This window comes from Polyodon spathula, chromosome 5 (genome assembly GCF_017654505.1).
Source record: "Polyodon spathula isolate WHYD16114869_AA chromosome 5, ASM1765450v1, whole genome shotgun sequence".
NCBI lineage: Eukaryota > Metazoa > Chordata > Actinopteri > Acipenseriformes > Polyodontidae > Polyodon > Polyodon spathula.
Genome location: NC_054538.1, coordinates 6,884,646 through 6,897,789, shown reverse-complemented (window position 1 = coordinate 6,897,789; position 13,144 = coordinate 6,884,646). Strand labels below are relative to the sequence as shown.

At 38.4% G+C, this 13,144-nt stretch overlaps 1 pseudogene; it reads right to left on the bottom strand.

Annotated features, from left to right (window-relative positions):
• Positions 1 to 417: 417 nt before the first annotated feature.
• Positions 418 to 13,144, bottom strand: part of LOC121315360 — a 50,175-nt pseudogene continuing 37,448 nt past the window's right edge.

Genomic DNA, 13,144 nt, shown 5'->3' with positions numbered 1-13,144 from the left:
GATTCTCACTTCCACCCTGTGATTGGTGAGTTTGTTTATTTTGGGCTGCGTCCGAGTCATGTGGGGTGTTTTCCCTTGTTCTCAATTGGTCCCCTGTTTTACCCCCTGCCACCTGGATTTATGAGATGGACTGTTTTCTGTCCGAGGTGTCAAAGCACCCAAAACTGTCTGGCTTGCCTTGTGCAAGATACCACTAGCGCCAAATGATTCATTCAGCGATGGTAGAAGATAAAACACTTGTCCAGCAGTTAGTTTATGACTCTTTTTAAAAGCATGCTTTGTCAGTGGGGGAGTTTGTGACCAGAAACCAAGTAGACACAGAGAATTGCTTAGGACCCCCCTCTGTATATTTCAAGTGTTAATTTCATAAATAGAATGATATTATGACCCCCCCACCCCCCCCACCCCCCCCCGATGCTACGACGTCCCCTTCTTGAGACTGAGGGCGACGAGGTCCTGAGACGTTGTAGTCCTTCAAGACATAAAAAAGTCATTAAGCAGGGTCATTTCATTATTATAGCAAGTTAAGCTTCATCAATCAATTAAATCATTCATGACTTGAGAACTAATGTAAAAAAATTTTTTTCATAAATTCCAGTACATTCAGAAGTCATCAAGCATTTGGAATAACTAATAGACATTAGTATTACGTAGGTTCCTTTGAACATTACTCCAAAAAATATTCAAACCAATTATGTGACTAAATGGTTAATCTCAGACAATATTATCCACGCATATAGCTATAGTGAATGATTTATTTTTATACCCTTTTAATTCTGGCTGTGAAAACAGGTTTCAAGCAAATGCTATTCTAGGGTGGTACATATTTGGTAGGCCAGCATGATATTAATCAGTTACATTTCCCCATTCACTGTGTGTAAATTATATAGAGCAAGGCCATTCTTACACATTATGGGATGAACTTTCAGTAGACATAGTTGATATAATTCTAATGTCCATTAGAACTACAGGTAGTTTTGATAAAACATTTTCACACCTTTACCAATCTATATTAAAACCATATCTAATAATTTAACTGATTCATGCAATACAATATCCAAATCATATACAGGGTTATATGGGGAGTTCAGCATTGTGAATAAATAATGAGTCAGAATCAATACCTGTGTATTGCAAAATATTTCTGGTAACCTTGTAGATCACACTCATGACAGCAGCTCGGCAGCACACTAGTTGATATACTTTATATCACTGTGTTCCCACAGGAGACTTAGGTTATGTTATATCTTTAACAAGTGAAATACTTTACTCCTTAAAATGTCAATCTCTAAGACAGTATCCATGTGACACGTCATAACGCCTCTGGCAATGAAAGCCTTCATGCTTTCGGGAACAAATTGCTTGCTCACCAAGATAACTAAATCTCCACAGAGAATTAAGTAATCATTGTATAGATCCATTCATACCTTCATGTTACATTACAGTGTTTTGCACACGTCAGTCTCATAACCAAACTATCGAGAATATCAGTTGTACAATGACAGGTTACTTATCATTAAAGCATCCTTCACAAACACCTTTGTATTCAGTGTATCAGGTTCAAGAATTAGGAAAATTATTAATTGGTTAATTTCTACTTTTTTATTCCTTCTAGGAATTTAATCATGTTTGTTTACTTCATTGACTATTCAATCCCTTTTGAAATATAAATAAATTACTCAGGATCATATTGCATGATCGCTTTTTAATGTTTAACTTTGAATTAGTTGTATTCCTACAAACTATGCAGCCTTACCAGTATAGCATGGGATATCAAACTAATTGTCAAATTAGTAGTGATTTATCTATTTCATTCTTGGGTTAGTAAAGATTGCATGCACTCGGGTTATTAAGTGGAATTCCAGATTCTGGACATGTTAAACTAGCTAAAAGAGCAACGCTCTGATTACCCAGTTTTGAGGTAACCAAAAAAAAAAAAAAAAAGGGCTTGCAAATTGAAACTTATAAGTCCCACAGTAAATTCTGCTGGCTGGCTAGTCTCGCAGCAGTTTCCCCCTCCCACCCCACTTTCTCAGTTAGAGATCGGATGAGAAGTGTCCCTGACTGGTCATGTGTCAGTGGGGCATGTCGCTGCCTGGTTATTGTAACCCGATTCACATCTACCTCTGGCAGGCTAGAGATAGTATATCTGGTTCAAAGCTTCCCCCAGCTGTGCTCAAGTCAGACTGACTGGCTGCAGACTCTTGGGGCCACTGTTCATGCTTATCCCATTTGCTTATCCCATTTTACCTGGAGGGTTTTGTCTCGATTAGTGCAGTGATTACTCCAGTTGTGGAGATATGATCACACTAAACTCGAGGGAGGTTCCCCTCTTCCTCTGTGGGTTGCTAACGCAGCCCCCCCCCCCCCGTTGGCTGCTTGCGAGGCAAAGCTTTGCCGGTGTTCCCACATGATCTGTGCCATTTTTCGTATTTCCTGGCTGCTCGTGTGGTTAAATCTACAAGAAGCATAATGTTTTCACTGTCTGTGTGAAACAAGTTAGCAACAATCAGTATTTTAAGAAAATGTCCTCTTCCATTCCTGGATAATTTTGTCCAGAAAAATACGTTTTTCTCAACCTTTCATAACAATTCCTGGGACACTCATTCTCTTTTTGCCAGATCTGTAACGCAGCCCTCTCATCAGTGACTCTGTCCAAGCCGACTGAGAACTCTGTGATCATGGTTTGACACAGCTGCTTAAAGTTTTCACAAATTTCTAGCTTCTGTCTAAAAATTCAACCATGTAGTGTAGGGTCACTTATGATTCGAAAGAGGTACAATTTTTCAAGCTCTGTAGCTTTTGATATAAACTGCAGGGCAAAATTAAAATCTTTAATATACGTTTCTACGTTACAGTGGAGATTTGAGGGAACAAGAGTTTCAATGTTTCTAGCCAATTCTCTCACTTGTTGCCAATCTAAGCTCAGATCACCTTCTCTATGAGAGGTAGTCTGAACCTCAAGGGGAAGAATGGATGAGCTGAACTCAGGTTTGCCGCGGTCTGTCATGCAGACAAACTGTAGTGAGAATGAAGGGATTTGATTGAGAGATGCTGCAAGGCAGGGAGATTGAAAATCATTCCCCTTTCTTGTACGCATTTTGACCGCAGCGGATCAGTATGTTTAACACAGCTGTTTCTCAGTGCTTGCGCACTATTTAGCGAAGCAACCTGATCCCGAAAAGACTGCTTTTCTTCGATTACAGAACACAATGCCTTTTGCAGACTACCTCTCTGATTTACCAGTGCATCAAACTTATTTTCACAGACCACTGATAAATATTACAATTTTAATTCTCCTGAATTACCACCTCACTGATACTGGCAGAATTAACTTCTGCTTATTTTGCAGTTGTTATTTCAACCAAATCAGTTTGTTCACGTCCAGTAATTTTATCTTTCTTTAACTCCTTCAGACTAAACATTAACTGCTTCTAACATTTCCATCTCCTATCCGAACCCAGGCTCTCCTTTTTACCAATTCAAGACAGTGTTTGTTTAATGCCATACTTAAAATCAACATCCAGTATCCTTTCAATGCCTCTGTTACTCTTTGGACTAAACATTCAAATTCTCAAAACAATTGTGCCATTGTTATTCAAAGCAGTACCAGCAAAATAATTATATCTAATTACTTTCAACCAAGCTCTGTTTGCCGCTGATGTAATGTGCACAGCACTAAACTCGCTTTCACAGTATAGCTCACACACACACAGACTGCAGCTCAGTGCAGAGATGCAGGCCGCGCCCAGTTTCTTTGCTCAGTTTATGAGAGGAGTATCAGAATAGTACCATTTCATTTAGTATTTCTGAATGTGTGTTTAAGAAATTATTTCTAAATTATTGGCAATGGAATCCAGTTCATTTCAGTCTGTGATATCCCAGCGGGGCCTCCAAAATGTAGTGAATTAGGTATGCAACTTATTTAAATATAAATTAGTCTCTAGTCATCCTCTCAGGGACATAAAAAATGTATGATAAAAATATTAAAGTTCTAGATCATGTAGAACTCGGATTCCCTTGATAATAACTGACATTCACTGACATACTCATTGCATTTTCGGCAGCTCACAGTAAACAAATAGTTCTTTTCAAATGGAGATCAGCTTGCTGATTTCCAAGTCTTGCAGCATTATCTTTGTTGTCGCCGGTATTCCAAGTAGAAATAGTTCAGTTGATCAGACGTAACTCAGTTCAGATAATGTGTCGTAATTGGAAAGTTATGTAGTTCGTAGAAGTTTTCTCGTTGCAGAACATTGGTTCTTCCTTGCCTTCTGTGAATTCGAGTAATTATGCTTGCATGACTTCAGAAACTTTCATCAGAGCAGTTTAGCTTTCATTTCATTTCAGACCTCATCACTTCTCCTCAGAAGAATTTCTGATTGTCAAAGTTAAGAGACTTGTTTCTCTGCGTGGAGCCTTATGTCTCATGTCAGGAGGATTCTTTCTCATGTGTGTCTTTCTTTCTCTTGCCTGGAGAGCTGTTCCTTGTGTGGAACACACTTCTGGTGTGGGGAGCTCGCAGTTTCTTCTACAGGGAACCTGTTTCTCCTTTGGGGAGCTTGCTTAATGTGGGAAGTGCATAGTATGGGAAGCACACCCTTTCAAAGTCACGTGGCTGCTTTTGTGATTCTCACTTCCACACTGTGATTTGTCAGTTTGTTTATTTTAGGCTGAGCCCGAGTCATGTGGGGTGTTCTCATTGGTTGTTCTCATTCAGAGACGGCCCATTGTTCTCAATTGGTTCGCTGTTTCGGCCCCTGTCGGCTGGATTTATGAGATGGTCTGTTTTCTGTCTGAGGGGTCAAAGCACCCAAAACTGTCTGGCTTGCCTTGTGCAAGATACCACTAGCACCAAATGATTCATTCAGCGATGGGGGACGATAAAACTCTTGTCCAGCAGTTAGTTTATGACTTCTTTTAAAAGTATTCTTTGTCAATGGGGAATTTGTGACCAGAAACCACACAGAGACACAGAGAATTGCTTAGGACCCCCCTCTATATATTTTAATTCTGTTAATTTCATACACAGAATGATATTATGACCAACTCTGACACTACAACGATAACGCTATCGTTTCAGTCGCTTTCAGGTCGATTTTTTCCTGCTACAACAATAATGATAAATGCTCCTGGCCAATCAGGGCTGTATTAAATGTGACATCATCACCTACCTGGTGTTATTTTATATATTATTTTAAACACGATAAACAGTAAATACTTAATTGCAATGATTTACTACAGAGAAGACTGCCCTCCACTGTTCCACCGCAGAGCATCACGTCAGAAAACTGGTTCTAGTATACATCAAGGAATCTTTTTTTTTTTTTTTTTTAATTATGTGTTATAAATTATTTGATAAACAGCCATTAATGTATAATTCTAGCACAAGCATGGTGTATGACATGTCAGTTTGCATGTTGTAGTTGCTTTTTTTGCTTTAAATAATAATAATAATAATAATAATAATAATAATAATAATAATAATAATAATAATAATAATAATCATTAGTATAAAGTAAATTAGTATCGTCATATTAAGTAAGGTGTAATCAACGACACATACCGTGTTCTTATTTTGTGTTTTACTTTAATGAGAAGTGGCTGTACCTAAGGCAACCTTGCATACTTTGTTGAGGCAATACCCACGGCGCAATTTTCAGCACCTGACTATATCAACGAGCGAATGGAATTTCCCCAACTCATCCCTACCCTGTAGTATTATGTGTACCCACACTCATTTTCTCTGTCTCCTACACCTTATGTTGATCTACTACAACAGCAGTATTTCTTAATGTTCCTCATTACTGTCCCTCATCTTGATGGAAATAAAAGTGGGCATGTACCACAATGTTGATTGACATTTGCTGTACAATAAATCCAAGCCTTTTTTTGTTCTGGTGTGACTGCTTCATAAACGATTTATGGTTATCGTTATCATTATTGCTATCATTATCGTTCCAGGTGTGACCGGGGCTTTATCAATCAGGTGAGGGTCATTGGTTGATCGTACTAATTTACTAATTTACCAGCCAATGTGAATGTGAACCGGGGCTTTGATTGTGGTATATTTAATGTGCACAGGCCAGCCAGTCCAGAATACATTGCTCAGGTTTCTGGTTCTAAATGTTCAGGTCTCTAAGCACTGCAGTGTTTTGTTTCATGCAGCTTACTCATCATTTTAACTGTTACATAACACAAGCTGCAGCACATAGGCTTAAGCTACTGAGACAACAAAGACATACAAGTGCAGAGAAAGATCGCCTTACAGATATTGGCTAAGGCCATGAAAGGGCAACGGCTTTTAATACAGTCCAAGGTTACAAGAAGAACAAACACAGCAGGTTTAAAATCAAGCATAATTTCCAAAGACAAGAGCTGATGTCTACTGTGGTACAGTATATTGATGTAAAAGCATAGCTGAGTAAAAAAAATGCCATCAAATCGAAAAACATTTCCAATAATGAAAGTAAGGATGTGATTTTTTTGTTATATTTGCAGCAAGAGCTTTGGCTTGGAATATTTGTTTTGAATTAGTTTCACTTCACCTCACTACAGAGCCCCCTACTGGCCAGGTTCTGGTAGCTAGTAGACACCCACTTCCGAGCTCCTGGGTAATCTCTTTTTATACCTTTACCATATGGCATATATCTAATTAATGATATATGTAAGTGGAATAACATGCTTACCAGGACTAGTTTCGAATGTGTCTTTGCTTACATTTCAATCCAGTGATGCTCTGCTGAAATTCAGGACAGAGCTCGTGTTTGGTGGTTGAAGCACTACTGCACCTGATAAGTGTATTAAAGCTTTCAAATGTCTGACATCATTGCAGATTTCTATTGTTGCTTTTATTTAGACTCTGATTTGCTTGAGAATGGGTTTATCAATCTGCCTGCTCTGAGTCATATTGGGTTATTTTTAACAGTCAAGATAAATACACTGAGTAATTAAGTTAAGTCTGAAAATTAATCAAGGTAGCTCAGCCTGCACAAACATGGGGACACATTGACTAATTCTCTAGCAATTAATCAAGCTAACTCAGCCTGCACAAACATGGGGACACACTGACTAATTCACCAGCAATTAATCAAGCTAACTCAGCCTGCACAAACACAGGGACACACTGACTAATTCACCAGCAATTAATCAAGCTAACTCAGCCTGCACAAACATGGGGACACACTGACTAATTCACCAGCAATTAATCAAGCTAACTCAGCCTGCACAAACATGGGGACACACTGACTAATTCACCAGCAATTAATCAAGCTAACTCAGCCTGCACAAACATGGGGACACATTGACTAATTCACCAGCAATTAATCAAGCTAACTCAGCCTGCACAAACACAGGGACACACTGACTAATTCACCAGCAATTAATCAAGCTAACTCAGCCTGCACAAACATGGGGACACACTGACTAATTCTCCAGCAATTAATCAAGCTAACTCAGCCTGCACAAACATGGGGACACATTGACTAATTCACCAGCAATTAATCAAGCTAACTCAGCCTGCACAAACATGGGGACACACTGACTAATTCTCCAGCAATTAATCAAGCTAACTCAGCCTGCACAAACATGGGGACACACTGACTAATTCACCAGCAATTAATCAAGCTAACTCAGCCTGCACAAACATGGGGACACACTGACTAATTCACCAGCAATTAATCAAGCTAACTCAGCCTGCACAAACATGGGGACACACTGACTAATTCTCCAGCAATTAATCAAGCTAACTCAGCCTGCACAAACACGGGGACACACTGACTAATTCACCAGCAATTAATCAAGCTAACTCAGCCTGCACAAACACAGGGACACATTGACTAATTCACCAGCAATTAATCAAGCTAACTCAGCCTGCACAAACATGGGGACACACTGACTAATTCACCAGCAATTAATCAAGCTAACTCAGCCTGCACAAACATGGGGACACACTGACTAATTCTCCAGCAATTAATCAAGCTAACTCAGCCTGCACAAACATGGGGACACACTGACTAATTCACCAGCAATTAATCAAGCTAACTCAGCCTGCACAAACATGGGGACACACTGACTAATTCACCAGCAATTAATCAAGCTAACTCAGCCTGCACAAACATGGGGACACACTGACTAATTCACCAGCAATTAATCAAGCTAACTCAGCCTGCACAAACATGGGGACACACTGACTAATTCACCAGCAATTAATCAAGCTAACTCAGCCTGCACAAACATGGGGACACACTGACTAATTCTCCAGCAATTAATCAAGCTAACTCAGCCTGCACAAACATGGGGACACACTGACTAATTCACCAGCAATTAATCAAGCTAACTCAGCCTGCACAAACATGGGGACACACTGACTAATTCACCAGCAATTAATCAAGCTAACTCAGCCTGCACAAACATGGGGACACACTGACTAATTCACCAGCAATTAATCAAGCTAACTCAGCCTGCACAAACATGGGGACACACTGACTAATTCACCAGCAATTAATCAAGCTAACTCAGCCTGCACAAACATGGGGACACACTGACTAATTCACCAGCAATTAATCAAGCTAACTCAGCCTGCACAAACATGGGGACACACTGACTAATTCACCAGCAATTAATCAAGCTAACTCAGCCTGCACAAACATGGGGACACACTGACTAATTCACCAGCAATTAATCAAGCTAACTCAGCCTGCACAAACACAGGGACACACTGACTAATTCACCAGCAATTAATCAAGCTAACTCAGCCTGCACAAACACAGGGACACATTGACTAATTCACCAGCAATTAATCAAGCTAACTCAGCCTGCACAAACATGGGGACACACTGACTAATTCACCAGCAATTAATCAAGCTAACTCAGCCTGCACAAACATGGGGACACACTGATTAATTCACCAGCAATTAATCAAGCTAACTCAGCCTGCACAAACACAGGGACACACTGACTAATTCTCCAGGAATTAATCAAGCTAACTCAGCCTGCACAAACATGGGGACACATTGACTAATTCACCAGCAATTAATCAAGCTAACTCAGCCTGCACAAACATGGGGACACATTGACTAATTCACAAGCAATTAATCATGGTAATTTACTCTGAGCCTAGCTGACAGAGACCATGCTTGACACCTCCACTTCAAAAAGTCTTTCAGTTCAGAGTTTTAGCAACTCAAAATTGTTCCCTTCAAGATGAAGTTATTAAGGTGTAGCACTGCTCCTGGTTTTCAAACAGAGATCCCCTATTGCTTTACCTAAGCATGAACTATACAAACAGAAAGTGCACACAAGTATCTAGCTAATTCTTATATATACAGTAGTAAAATATATACCTGTATGTGATTAGATAACAAGCATCTTACCTTATAAATAGAGTTCATATTGTAATTGTGGTAGCTTGTGGTATTCATTGTGACGTCATCCGGGTTGAGCGAGACAAAATGCATGACGGCGGATGAAATAACAAACAGCCAAGCCTTGGTGATGTTTCATGTTTTTGTTTATTCTGTTTAGTCATATTTTTGTTGTTTGATACACACCATGAGCCAGATTGCAGCAGGAATGAAGAAACATTTGCTCTAATCAAAATTTGGGCTGATGGTTCAATCCAGAGAAGCTTGGATGGAAGTGTCTGTAACAAGCTGTTTCAGGGGCATTGATACACGTATTGTTTACCAAAAGCAGTGAGAAATCGCATAGCCAACCCACATCACTCCAGGTCCTAACCGGGGTAGTTTTCAACTTAAAGGGGCTTAAGTCCTGCACTTTGCACTCAAAGAACCAAAACTCTAATGTTTAGTTCTTGTTTTGTGTATGGTAAACTATGAAGGAGTTTCCATTGTAATTCCATGCAACCTAATGAATGTGCAGTTGTTTTAATGCATGTTTTGCTTGCTCAATTAATTAATTGTTTACATTGACATTCTGCATTGCTTGTTTTTGATTTTCTGAGCTTAATGCGTGTTTAATACATTCCTTTGTTCTTAAATTAAATTAAATAGCGTGGTCTATTTTTTGTTTGTTGTTGTAATGTGTAAAATCTGCTGTTGTTTTCAGTGAGCGATGTTGAGAACGGTTTATACATTTCTAATAAACACAGTTATTGTTTTAAGAATAATAACTGTCACAATATCACCCACACTGCGCTTGACTTATCTAAAAAGACAGTTGCTAAGAGGCCATAAACAGGGTTAGAAGTGATTCAGCTGTTATGTTTACTGGGACCGTGTATATCACACATGATCATTCAGTATCCACTATATAAAATGGCATAGAATATTATTGATATCATGATGAGTCAAAGGAACATTTTGGATATGTGGAAAGAAGAAATTAAATGACAGCAAGACAGCAAGGAGGGATCCACTTGCAGAAGAAATTATTAATATTGCTTCTGTCCAGGTAAAATTATTTATACATAGATTACCATAGATTTGACAACGAGATTTAGGTTCATGTGTAGGCTGTGCTGTGCATTTTCGGTTTTCATTTTAACCCTATTTCAATTTAGATTCTTGGCATTTCTTTAAATTCCGGTTTTCCTTGAAAGTATCATTTATTTTAAGAATAGGAAAGATGTTGACAAAGTGCAGTACGCTATCTTGTTGTGAACTGGCCCAATTACTGCACACCCCTGGTGACTGCCACTCTGAATTCAGCTGATGTGTAGAGCCAGAATGTCTGCAGCACTGGTGGTGAAAATAAACAAAGCCTTCGCATTTCAAATTCAAAGGTACTGAGTGATTATTGTAAGGGAACAGTAAATTCAAATGTACTTACCAATGTCTATAAAACATACAAGTAGGCAGTTTTATTTTCCATTTTTGTTCTTTTCAGAAAAACAATACATTTAAGATGCAGTATGTTATTACATATATAAGTAAACACATCTACATATTTACTAACGAAGTCAAGAATTAATTCAGCAGGAATTAGTTATTCTGTTTACTAAACCTCTACAACTAAAGTATAGATACTATTTTGAATTGGCAGAAGGATAAGTTCAATAAAACATCATTTCAAGTTTAAAATGTATCTCTCTTTTTTTTGTTTGTTTTGTTTTATTTTGTAAAATAATCCTTTTATAAACATAGTTGCACACTTGATGGTGTGGATTGTAATGATAGCCAAGAACTGCCTGGTTTGTGGTACAAATTTGTAAGGAAGTAGCCTCGGGAGGGCTTGATCATAATCTGTTCCTGGGAAAAGCAGGTATTACACTTACAATGTGCATGCAGTAAGCTTTCAGCTGGGATTCCTGGGGGAGAGAAAAGAAAGTGGAGTACTGAACATATTACAGTGCTAGTGTGGACTCCAGAGTTATAGTTTGAGATAGGCGGTAACAAGAAATACATTGAATCACATATTAGAAATGAATGGGATGCAGTAGAGGCAAGACTCTCATAAGAACAATTCCAAGCATGTTCTGTCGTCAGTAAATCTTACGTAATCACATTGAACTGAGTATTACTACTAATGCAGTACAAGGCAACAACAGAGCTGATCGTTATGACACTGTATTGCCAAGTAATATGATGCTGGTTATGTCCTTTTATTACCCTTAACTCCAACCATAACCTAAACTATATTACATATTATTATTGGGAAGCAGAGAAAACAGATCATTACCTTTTTAATTACTGTGTAAGTCCTGTATTTTTCGTGGACCGACAGAGGATATACAGTATGGGCCCACATTAAAAATGCATGTTGCATGCCTAACAGCAAACATAATTTTTACACTCCCAAGATTTGGGCAGTATGTTCAAAACATGTCTGTTTCACGTCTGTTTTTTGGGATCTGAATATACAGCAGTTTTCTAGAACACAGTGTATAAATCAACCCATATAGGATAGGGCACAGCAAGTATTAGGAATGATTGCCTGAAATACATCTTACTGCAATGTCTGCATGTATTAGTTTCGTTACATCTGTGTTATTGAATTGTATGCATAATGCAAGCCCAGTGATATAGTTTAAAAGAGAGGCACTACATTAAAATGCTGCATCAATTCTCTATGGCACCAGCTCTTCCCACTATTTCATAGTTGAGACCTCCAGACTGTGCTTATAATGATCAGAGCACAGGTATTTAACTGTACTCTGTGTGAGATCAAGCACTGCATTTGTAAAGACCACGCCATGTTAACCGTTTTCACTTTCATGCAGATATTACAGCAGATAACTAGGGAGCCTTACAGCTTGCATTAGCAAAAAATACAATCAAATAACTAGCATGCTGTTAATGTACTGTCTGACTACTTGAGCAAGCAGGGAGCCCCCTCAAGCAAAACACTGCAGTGGAGAGACTGTCACTGTGAGTGCCAAGCCAGTGCTGCAATGCATCGATTCTGCCACACAGCAGTGAGTTGTTAGACCAAGAACTGTGAGTACAGCTTGATTGCAGCAAGCCTCTGATCCTGCTTGTTCTCCCATACTTCTGTCACAAGATCAAATCTGCTCCTGACCAATCCTTTACATCTCTTTTATGTGTTCAATACTTAATTACTGCTTAAATATTTCTCATTTAATGAGCAGTTCATTGCAGTGAAAAACGTGTGAAGAACAAATTGATTTACATATTTATAGGCTTTAAATACTGTTTTGTTACTGGACTGTCATGGGCAGAAGGCATGATCTGTAATTCACACATTTTAAAAACATGCCTAGACATTTTGCAAAATATCACTATAGTACTATTGCATATTACTAATACATGTTTTTGTTTAATGAATTCAATAATTTGACCTCTTTTGACATATTCATCAAAAGTGATCATATTCATTCATCATATTCATCCATTAAAAGTGACGACACTCTTATTTGTAACAAAATAAAAAGCACCATAAAAGTTAAAGTTGTAAAAATTTACTATGCACATTTGTCTGTTTTTCAATAAAGATAGCACAAGACATAAAAGTAAATTACTGTATGGCCATCAAAGAAAATATTTTTAAAATCTTTTTAAAATCTACATTTTTGAAGGGGCAATTTTTTTCGTAGGGCAACCCTATCTGCAAAGTTCACTTTACAATGCTGCTGTGGAAAACCATTCACTTGGCATGTATACATACTGACAACCTGTATTCATTTCAAAACAACAACTTTCCAATCAAGTATGTTGGATCAAGT